Source organism: Rhamphochromis sp. 'chilingali' (genome assembly GCF_963969265.1).
Source record: "Rhamphochromis sp. 'chilingali' genome assembly, chromosome: 11".
Taxonomy (NCBI): domain Eukaryota; kingdom Metazoa; phylum Chordata; class Actinopteri; order Cichliformes; family Cichlidae; genus Rhamphochromis; species Rhamphochromis sp. 'chilingali'.
Window position 1 is genome coordinate 33,230,878 of NC_137938.1, and position 11,057 is coordinate 33,241,934.

An 11,057-nucleotide genomic window follows, 5' to 3' on the forward strand; every position below is an offset into this window, starting at 1 on the left:
TGACGATATCAGGGGGTCAGATAGTCTTTGACTGCCTTGATTTGTATGTTAACTTGTCCGATTTCTTTCTGTGCACTATCACTGTGAACACAAAATGTTTACAGATCCTGCAGTGATCATCGGATGCAAACACATACACCCTTAGCTCCAAACTGAAGATGGCAAATCATTTTCACAGCAGACAATTTGACTTGTTATAGTTTTTTTTAAGTACAGGTGTTATGAATGTTAAAATCTTTGTTCTTCAAGTGTTCCCCCAATGGCATAAGTGTAAGAAAACTGAAAGTGAAACAGCTAAATGAAATTCTGCAGTCATTATTTTTATCATGTTGTTTGTCTAATAAAAAAAAGAATTACCTCTGATTGTAGTTCCTTAATAGTTTTTGCATCTTTATACTATAAATACTGTGTATTCCCCTGTGAGCCTAAATGGTTTTATTCCTAATCATAACCAAGTGGATTTGGTGTGTAAACCCAACCAAACAGTCAGCGAAAACAAAGCTTAAATCAATAACAATAGTCACACGGAGGAGTGGAACCTTAGGCCGCGGGTTCAAAATCTGTGTATTATACATTCCCCACTCTTACTGTCTCTTCATGTGCACATAATCTGTTATAAACTGGGATAAAAGTTGGAGATACCAAAAGATTTACCTCTAAAAGAAACAGAGTGCAGTTTTGCAGGATTTGCTATCCAGGCTAGTCACGTTTCATGTAACATTATTTGCATGTCAAAGTGTTATGCAGACCCTGGTAATCTTTAAAATAGGATTAAAAAAACTGTGGGTTAGAGAAAAGTTATCGTCATAGTTATAAGCAACCTGTGACAGTGTTAACAGGACTAATCTTTGTTCATTCTTACTTTTTATTCTTTTTTTTAATAATTATTTTTATTTACAAAAAAACCTCAAAGGGTCATGCAGGGTCCCATATGAAATGTGTTGTCCTCTCATAAATCTGTGATGCTTCCTAATTACCACAGTGACCCCTTTATCTACAGTATGTCTGTGAATAGGTGTTCGTACGTGGTGTACTTACACACGTTGGTGTACTTACACACCTGTTAATGTGTTTGTGTGTGTATGAGCACGTGCACGCTGCCCTTCATAATCAGGGGTCTGAAAGAGCCCCCACTCTGCCAGTGAATTGCTCACAGCTGTGGCCCCTTGTCGCGCTGGCAACCTCGGCCCTGTCATCGTGCGTCCGCCTATCTGACCTGCTAATTTGGAGCATATGTAAGTGCTCTTAAAGTGGTGGGCCTTTTGACATGCCACAAACAGCAGCTGTGGCAGCTGCCCCGAAGGAAAGCTTTATTTAATTCAATTACATCTTTTGGAGATATGTAAACGAGGAGATGAGGGGCAGGGAGGGGTGGGAGAGAGGAGGAGGAAGGGGAGGGGGTGAAGGGGAGGAGAGAGGAGGACAGGAGGTGGTCTCTTCTCCATTCACCACTACACCTATACTCATCACACCCCTCTAGCTTTCCCTTCTCTTGCACCCAGAAGACCCTCCACCCCGTTTGATCACCGTCGCCTCCTTTCCAACTCCAAACCCGAAAGTGTCAAGGCCCAGGTGGCTCGATAGCAAATGATTGGGTGAGTAACAGTTGCAAAACCCTTACCTCCCCTCCTCTCCTTTGCAGTACCCTCCACCCCCCTCTCACTGTCTCTCCAGCGGGGGAGTCTGAGGGGGGATAATCAGGGTCAGGATCCTCTGCCACACTGATCAGTGCGTCTCAACCCCCGGGCAGCCCTGCAATTAATGCGCCGTTGAAAGGGAGCAAAAATATTCACCATCTGGCAATTAGGGCTCATAGGCTCCCTCTTTCTGCCTCTCCTCCTCTTCTTTGCCTCTCTGGGCTTTAAATGCAATTGTGATCTTATTCTTGTTCCAGCTTCAGTGCCTAACACTGGCCCAAGGCCCATTTGCCACTCAGAGGGCCTATATAGGAATGAACGAACGCAGGATCGCAATCCAGGGCAATTCAGAAACCCCTCTTAGTCCTAAAATGGAGACGTAATAACGACTCTTCTTGTTATTTTTCTCCCCCCCCCCCTCACTCTGCTGAGGATTCATCCCATCTCTTGCTCTTCCAGCCCCAGCTGCTGCTGGCCTGAAAAGGGGCTTGAAAGAGACTGGTGTCATCACGATCAAATTAACTCTTTCTCTGTGGATGGGAGCAAAGGTTGTCAATGGTACTGTCGTCTGTAGTCGTTTTTTTAACACATCAATGATGTTATGATTAGTCATTTTACTGCCAACAATGGCCGCCAAATGCTTGTGAATGCCCTTTCCTTCAAAGAGGATCGGAGGGCTGTTGAAAGACATTGATTTTGAGAGAAGTCAGACATCTTTCCAGTTTTTTTCCTCCCTTCTGCTCTTCTCCACATGCTCATTGTGAAATTCAAATCTCAGAATGACAAATAGAGTGATTACGTTTACCATTGATCTGGCTAGTTTTGAGTTGCAAATGTGCAACCTCGACATTTGGCTAGTGTGTGAATCAAGGTCTTGGGGACAATGGAGAAGCAAATTTGAGGAAGTAGTTGGTCGCAGATACCACATGCACAGACAGGCATGCTGCAAAGGAAAGCTGTGGATCTCATAAAGGAGGCCAAGAGGGTTTTCCCATTGATCGAGACATTTACATTTTTGTAAAATCGAGACGAGAGCATGTTCCAAATGTTCTCTCAAATGAAGACAGAGCGAAAGGAAAACCACACCGACGCTTTCTTTCGGGTTCTTTCCTTCACGTCACGTAACAGGGCCTGTAAGGTCAGCGATCGTCGACTCAACAAGAACCCCTCCGACGCCTCCCCCAGTTCCGCTGACCTCGATCTATCTCGTCTTTAATTGCTACCACCATCCCTACAGCAAGCTGCCGCCATTGTGCTTTCCTGTAAAGCGATAATTACACATGTTGAATTATTAACAGTCATTATCAAAGCTTGTGCTTAACTTGTTTTGTTGTAGTGTAAGGTTCCTGTGATCTCGGGCAGTCATTACTTATTAACAGACTGGATGCTTTTCCCCCAGTCGCCGCGTGTCGATGCGTTAATGACGCACCCATCCTGTTTTCCCCCATTTTAGCTTCAGTTAAATGGCAAAAATAATATTGGGGTTACATTAAGGGGGGGATAGCAAAGATGACTATTTATTGGCCCTAGATGAAATCATTATCATAAAGGGAAATTAATTAAACCAGTATTTTCAATTGACTGTTTGCATAGTCAAGGAGTGTTTTCTGTCAATGTTTTTCTTCGGGGAGGTGCACACTCATAACTGAACCCAGACTGATGACCAACCAGGGCATCTGCAGGCATTATACTGCTCTCAAATGTTTCTTCACAGTGTGAACTTTGGAACAGATTTAAGAACTGTTTCTCATGATTATTTATGTATATATTTTTGCTGTTGTGTAAAGTAGCGAGTCTCTACATAAGGTACACCACAGTGTATCTCTGCTTTTTCAAAGAGGTCATGGGAAGATCTAGCAGCGGTACAATCAAGAGAAATGAAGAAAATGGCCTTTTTTAATTCCACATGTAATAAGAACATTACATTTCAACAGTTGAACCCAACAGTTAGGGTTCAACTGTTGGTATGTATAAAAACTGTTTAGGTCCAGTCAAAGTGAGGTCTAAAGCTTGACTGACAGTCCTGCAGTACAGGTTAAATACAGTACTATGTGTTAAGCTTTAGTCTGCAGTACCCTGACCTTGTGTTTTAGAGAAAAAAGAAAGTTTTTCATGGCAAAAATAATAATAGCTATTTTCCCCTATTGCTATAACTTTCAATAACAATTTCCAAACCCCCAAAACCACTTACTGTGTTAGCATATAAGTTTAGGGATTAGAGTCTGGGTACTTCTTAACTCTTGGAAAGTCTTGGAAAGTGCTGAAAGATGTTTCTACTTTGAGCACTAAGTGACTTTTATTGTATTCTCTGCTAGAAATAATTTATTAGAACAACAAGTCAACATTTAGGAAAATGACCACAGACTTTGATTATTATTTTCTCTATATTTAACCGTCATGAGGTTGACAACACACTTGTAAAAGTTGCAGGGTAAAAATACAGCTTCATTTACAGTACCTTTAATTTGATTATATATATATATATATCCCTTCCAAACCCTGTAATTAAACAATTTGTGTTAAATTTATGACACAGGATCGTGGCCCAAAGCAGGTGACTTTCAAAACAACTTTGACTGAATTTAGTCTGTCAGGTGAACGTTTGCGGCCAGATACTCCAGGAATACCCGCGTGACCTTCAAAAACAACCACATGGCCTCAAAATTCAACTATCCAAATGGAATCAGAGTACGAAAATAGAAAAACAAACATTGAGGGCAGAAACCGTGACAGACAACGGTGACCTGCTTGTCCTTTTCGAACCCCTCCCCACACAGAGATATCTCCTGGAGGAAAAACAAGAGCCTGGAAAAAGCAGGTATTCCATATCAAAACAACAAACCGGGTCTGAGAGACGGGCTGTGGCTGTGGATGAGGAGCTATCATAAGCACTTAAATCACAAACAGGTTGACCACACATGCTGAAAGGGGGTGGGAGGGGTGGTGCAGCACTTCAACACAGGGGTTTTTTGCACATGCAAATGTAGCATTTGTGTGACTGGCACACCAAACTGCAGCCAGGCAGGGATAGAGCCAGGCTGAACCTTCACCTGCAAGACCTCCACACAAGCAAAACCCCAACACAGATGCACTTAGTTCTCCTTTTATTCTCCCTTCCGTTCTTTTGTTGCTCCATAGTTTGTAATTCTATTATAGGTCATCTACCAGCAGTGCTGAACATAGAGCGTGTAAAAAATATTCTGCTTAAAGTCCAAGCTGTTTGTCGAAATTTTCCCTTGAATAAATGCACGTTAAAAAATGATTCAGTATGTTTACTTTTTTATTTTCTGCACTTTAATCACCAATTTGTCTCTATTTATGCTGTATGATTTCTTTAATAGATCCTGTTTAACTACTTATATGTCACTTGTAAGTTAATCCATAACAATTCAATTTCAATTCAAATGGAAAATGATAAGAATATGGAAAAAAGATGTGCAAAATATTAAATCTACAACATAATTAGAAGCTGTCAAATAAATGTGTTGGAATAAAATAGCACACGAGTAAGAGAAAAATCCTCTCTTATAATTTCAAATCTCCTCTCCCCACCTCCTTTCCTTTCTTTCTTTCTCCTCACATCATCTGGTCCTTCCATTCTTCATCAGTTACCTTATCTGAAGCTCTCACTCCGCTCTCCCCTCACTCACCCTCTCTCCCTCTTTCTCAGCGTTGAACAAATGGGTAATAAGCGCCACTTTGTACCTCTCTCGTCTTTCAGATCCAGAGTGAAGAGTCTGATTAAATAATCATTGGAGGAGCGGTGTGTGTGCGGCTTTCCCCCTACTCCTCACCTTGGGGACATATTGTCCCCTGTCACTGAAACCTCGGGGACAGAAGGCTCCGCCGTGGGGAGGCTCAGTGGGGGAGCAAGGAGCTGATGAAACGAAGATCGGGTAATGAAGGCATGGCCCATGGCTTCCGTGGCTCTGCCATATGTTTCACCAAATGCAAATTGCCCCCCAATTCAAACAACTTTTTCATCTTGATATATGCAAATGTGTTTATAAATACGGGCTTATAAATATAGCATTACAGTTTATACGGAGGGAGCTTTGAATCATTTTCTCCCTCGCTCTGCTGTTGTTATATGTGGCTGCGGCGCAGCGTGACAAGCTTTAACAAACAGACACGTACCTAGCAGCAGCTAATGGTGTCCTGGGGGACAGGAAGTAAGGTGGTCAAACTGGGAGAGCAGCGCTGACTGGCCTGAGAACCAATGAGAGTTGTCCTGATGAATCTCTTATCCAATTAAAATTAACCCAGTTATCACAGAGGCCAATGGCAAATCAAAGAGGGCACGTTGACAAGTGAGTGCAGGAGATGAGGTGAAGTGGCCACATTTGAACTTTTGACATTTTGAAATCTGGAATCATTTTGCTTTGCCTTGAATTATCTTGAAGGTTCAAAATCCCACTTCAATAGTGCACAATCAGTAATCCTTAATCCAAAAAATATGTGGATTAAGAAGCAAAAAGTCCTGAGTGTACATGAGTTCTGTAAGGCACGTCATCTAAATACTAAAAAGAGAGTGTGAGTGTGTTTGTGTGTTACGCTCAGAGCAATGAACCCAAAACATCAACATCAAAGAGGCAAAATGTTAAATAATGATAAAGCCTTGATTGCAGTCTAATTAACTTGATTGAGCTACCCAAGAGCTGAATGGCTTATATATTTCTAGTCTGACCTGGAAAAACTTTGTGACATATCTTCATCCAAAAGTTTAAAAAATATATATGTGTTTCATCTTATTTGAAAAACTGATTATTTATCAGGTCACGGGCCATTCATAAGCCTCCTGAATCTCTGTCACTCAGGCTTCTCGAGGACAACTGAGGGTGTTAGCCAATCCAGGTTGGGGGTGCAGTCAGGTGTCAGTCGCTGCAGAGATGATCAGATTGTCACAGTCCCACTGCTTCCCTTGGAGACGGCACCTGAGTCGATGCCTGTGCCAACATCTTCATCATCACCCGCAGCAACAGCAGCTGGCCGCTCTGGACTGGACCGCATGGGTGAAGCGGGCCAAGTGGGTCAGACCTCACTGAGAGCGCAGAGCCAGTCAGCCGTGAGGCCCGTTGTTGTTCTTTGTGGGAGTGTAGTGCATTCTGTGTAGTGTATTCCTATGTACTGGTCTGTTGACAGTGATGTTTATATATCCAGTTTCTTGGAACACTCCTTTTTATTCATATTTCAACAGCGTGACAGATCATAGACGGGGTAAATATTAATCGCGGTAATTATCAGATTTGAATAAGCTCTGATTACCATTACAGTACTTCTGCAATTCAAGTGCAGTTTTACCATCTTTATTCTTACGTGTCAATTATGGATGTCAGCCCATTTGTAATTTCTTTGTTGCAGACTCCTCTCAGTGCCACAGTCTGCTCACTAAGTGTGTCACAATAACCCTGTAAAGACGGTAACAGGCACACTTTTGTCAATAATGCACATCTGATATCTAAAAAATGGTGTCTAACTGTTCATTTTTAATGCTTTTGCAATCTTGCCACCTTCAGGCACAATGATTTGAGAATGAAATTAAGCTGAATTAAACCAAAAATAAAAAAAGATATAAATAGATATGGATATTGTTAAATTTATCCATGATGACCACGGGTTCAAATTCTGTATCATATGAGAGTCATGCTATTCCCTGTTACCAAAAGCCTGGAAGCCCCTTCTATTTCATAAGCTCTGTTTGTTTTGGTAGCACTGGATGTCCTAAGTGTTTGGTGTCTTCTGTTTTGCCTCTAGAAAAGAGCTCAAGGACACTTTTGCCTCTTGTTGATAGTGTAGACACTCACTGTGCTCTCTTATCTGGAGGCAGGTATGAAGAAAACTTTGATACGTTTCATGTGTTTTTCCTATTTCACATTATTTCAGCATGATGCATTGTGTTATGTTTCCCATAACACAATGCATCAATAACACGTCGCTGAGCAATGTGTTGAAATGACGCAAGAGTCACTGTTTCAGGAATCAGCATGTAAAGTGAAAAGATCTTAACATGAGGCCCATTTAGCAGCTACTCTGCTGTTTGTTCCTTTCTTTTCTTTCTTTTTTATTTGGATCACAAAATCTTCCTTGACATCTGGAGTTTCTATAAATTTCTAGTTTTTCACTTTTTTGATCATTTCAAAACTTCTCATTCGTGTTCAAGTAGCAGCTGAGGTTCATTCTTGACCTCAGAAACAAACAGTTTTTATCTCCAGAAGACATGGGAATAAAGTCCTTAGTAAAGTGCTCAAGAAATAACATTTGAACATACACAGCTCACTTACACATGGCAATACCGTGTACTTCTCAAGATCTGTATAGAGCAGCTATTAAATACATATAGTGAGATTGCAGAGACTGTCAGCTAGTCAGCTAAAAGGAAAAAGAAAAGCAATATATATTATCTCCTTAACCTTTTGGGAGTAGATATGCATCCAATAAAAAAAAATATGTTAAAAATTCCATAATTGATGCTTTGGTTTTTATACATCTTTGTTAGGTCTAAGAGCTCAAATAAATACTTTAAGGTCAGAAAAGCGTCGTAGTCATAGTGGTTACAACAGTAAATCTGCAACGGCACAGAAAGGTTATTACAAAAAGGAACACAGACATTTTTTTTCCATTATGTTGAAATAAAAGCATCCTCATAAGTTGAGGGCATTGTGAAGTAAATAATCCACCCTGACCTCTTCCCTCTGTGGAATTTGTGACTCTACAATAACATCAACTTAATTTGTTTGTTGAAAATTGCCATCCAATTGGGCATTTACTGGAGTACCAAAGCAAAACAGACATTAACAGGACAAAAGCCTTAGATTAAAGTTCATTCGAGAATTGGATTACACAGCCCTGCTGTTGTCTTCCCCTTTTTATGTTATGTGGAAGCAGAGACATGATAAGAGAGAGGCATAGCAAGAAAAATCCTGAAAGGAAATCTACAGGAGATTTCCACAACATTGCAAATGGTGGTAGAGATATAACAGCCATGGGGAAAAGCTTTTTAAATCCAGGTGTTGCTTAAAAGCCAGCAAACTTTTGCATTTGACTCAGCCTGCCATCATTCATTATTCTATAGAAAATAAAATGCAAACGAGGACACACATGTAAGTAGTTCACTCAGTAGCTGCTGATGTCACTTTCATGCTCTCTCCTACACTGATAACCATCCAGCTGATCTGAGGCCTGCATGAGTCCACTGGTCTTCAGGTCTTGACAGATGAGTTGCGCTGGTTACAGTAACCTCCAGGTTCACAGTGAGCTCATTAGCCCGAGTGCTCCACTGCTAATCAGGGGGGTTATAACTGGATGCTCATTAATCACAGACAGAGACCTGGCATGCAACTGCAGGTAAAGCAGTAGTGAACGCTGCTGCCACGTAAAGTATACTACAGGTGTAGTGTGTTGGGTTAACGCAGCAAGACAAGGGTTACAGTATTCACTGCTGCTGTGGAAAAAAAGTAAACAAAGAAGGCAGTGAAATAACTGTGATCACAGAGAGTTTAGAGACAAGCCGGTTAAAAAGGGTGTGATTAAAGCCCTTAATTGGTCTTATGAGAAAGAAAGGTTGTGAATTAGATCTACTGATGAAGATAAATGCAGATTTTGACTGGTTGTTCAGAAGATGTTTGACTGTTTATCTAAAGATATATAAAGTATGACCAATCACATTTTCATTGAATCGAGACCTTAGCTACAATCACTGTAAAGCCTTGATTAACCACCAGCTAAGCTAAATGCCCCGAGCGCCACATGTTTCATTATTCTTGATGAAATCATTCATTTACACTTAATTTTATGCTAAACAAGGACATTAGAGATGTTTTTTTTTTTCAAATATAGTAGTATAAGGGATAAATATAAAAATAAGGCAGAACAAAACGTTTATTGCCACTGAAACCAGTGCTTACTTGTTTGTTTGTGTTGGTACTCTTCATTTACGCAGGAAACTATGACATATTCTCACCTGATCTCATGAGTGTTTAAAACAATAACATGTTTCAGTTCCAACATAATGGTGCTACCATTTATTTACATTTGTGGTCTTTTTTAAGCAGAAACGTGTGGACCTCGTTCCCAATTGGACACTGGCACCATGTAGGTGGGAAACAGACATATGTTCAAAGCTGGTTCTAACTTTGACTGTGTGCCATCTGGTCCTGAGCAGGTAATGAATTTAAGACTGAAAGTCACCAAAAGACTCTCTAGAGCTCCGTAGATGAGCTTTCACCTGTAAGTGATTCACCACCAAAGCTTTCATCTTTCCGAGTGGCTCTCTTTAAAGAACTTTAACTAACTTTTGAAAGTGGTTTTGCTCATATGGGTGAAGTCTTGTCCTTCATGCTGAGAATCTCCAGCAGAGCTGTTTCATCAACAAGCACCAAGACACTGTCTAATGTCTGTCACATATGTTTACTGCGGGCATGAGACACATCTATTAAGCATCCTAACTGATGAATTTTGCCAAATGTCACAGTGAGCCTGGCTCATATATCTCCGCAGAAAAAACATGAAGTTGTACTGTAATAAACTTTACATTAACTGGATGCTTGCGGGCTGCCATGAGCTCTCCGTGTGTTTAGAGTTACAATAGCTCCCTCTTGAGGGATTGATGTGAGGAAACAGGAGGGCAGAAATATAAAAGAGACAGGCTACTAAAACAGTGGATTCACTCTGTATTATTTATATGATTTAAACTTCATTTACATACAATATTTATAGTTATTTATATGTGACTTTTGCATCTATTTTTTTCTGTGTTATTAGTTATTATAGTTATTATTTAATTATTATTGTAGTTACATGATTTTTTTATTATCATAGAAATGTAGTGGGAGTAATTCACACTGGTCATAATATTAAGATGGAAAACATGTTTGTGATCGAATTTATTAAAGATACATATCAAAGACAAAAGTAAACGAAGTATCTTTGTACTGTGTGTTTGTACAGTGTGTACAATCACCTACATAAACAGTTTCTGTTTGCATGTGTGCCACACTGTCCCCGGTGCCCTCATTAACACCACAGTGTATTGACTGAAATGAAGCATCAGCCTGCTGCATTGTTGATCACATGACTCTCAGATGGATGAGTGTTGGTGAGAAGGTTGGCAAAGGAAGTGCATGGGTGTCCTCTGTTTCATGTGAGTATTAAAACAACATCCGAGGTGATACTAAAATGAGTGGCAGCAAGAAAATTTTATGTTAGACTGATTTAACTGATAGGAATCAACCAGATAACGGAATAAAGAAATTTGCTGCCTCCACATTTAAAGTCCAACATAATGAGTGTGAATCACGAGAGCAGGGTATCACGGCTGTACACCAGAGGGCAGCAAATGACAGCATGCCAGTTTGAGTCAGTACAGATAGTATAGTCCTCTGTAGCTCCACATAAATAAAAAAAAGTGATTAGTAAATGTTT

General features: G+C 40.4%; 1 long non-coding RNA gene across 1 annotated transcript; it reads left to right on the plus strand.

Moving 5' to 3' along the window:
* Positions 1-1,487: 1,487 nt before the first annotated feature.
* Positions 1,488-10,412, plus strand: LOC308405558. Its single transcript, XR_013973356.1, has 3 exons — positions 1,488-1,595; positions 5,359-5,533; positions 6,455-10,412. It is a non-coding gene; the product is annotated as an uncharacterized lncRNA (long non-coding RNA).
* The last annotated feature ends 645 nt before the right edge of the window (positions 10,413-11,057 follow it).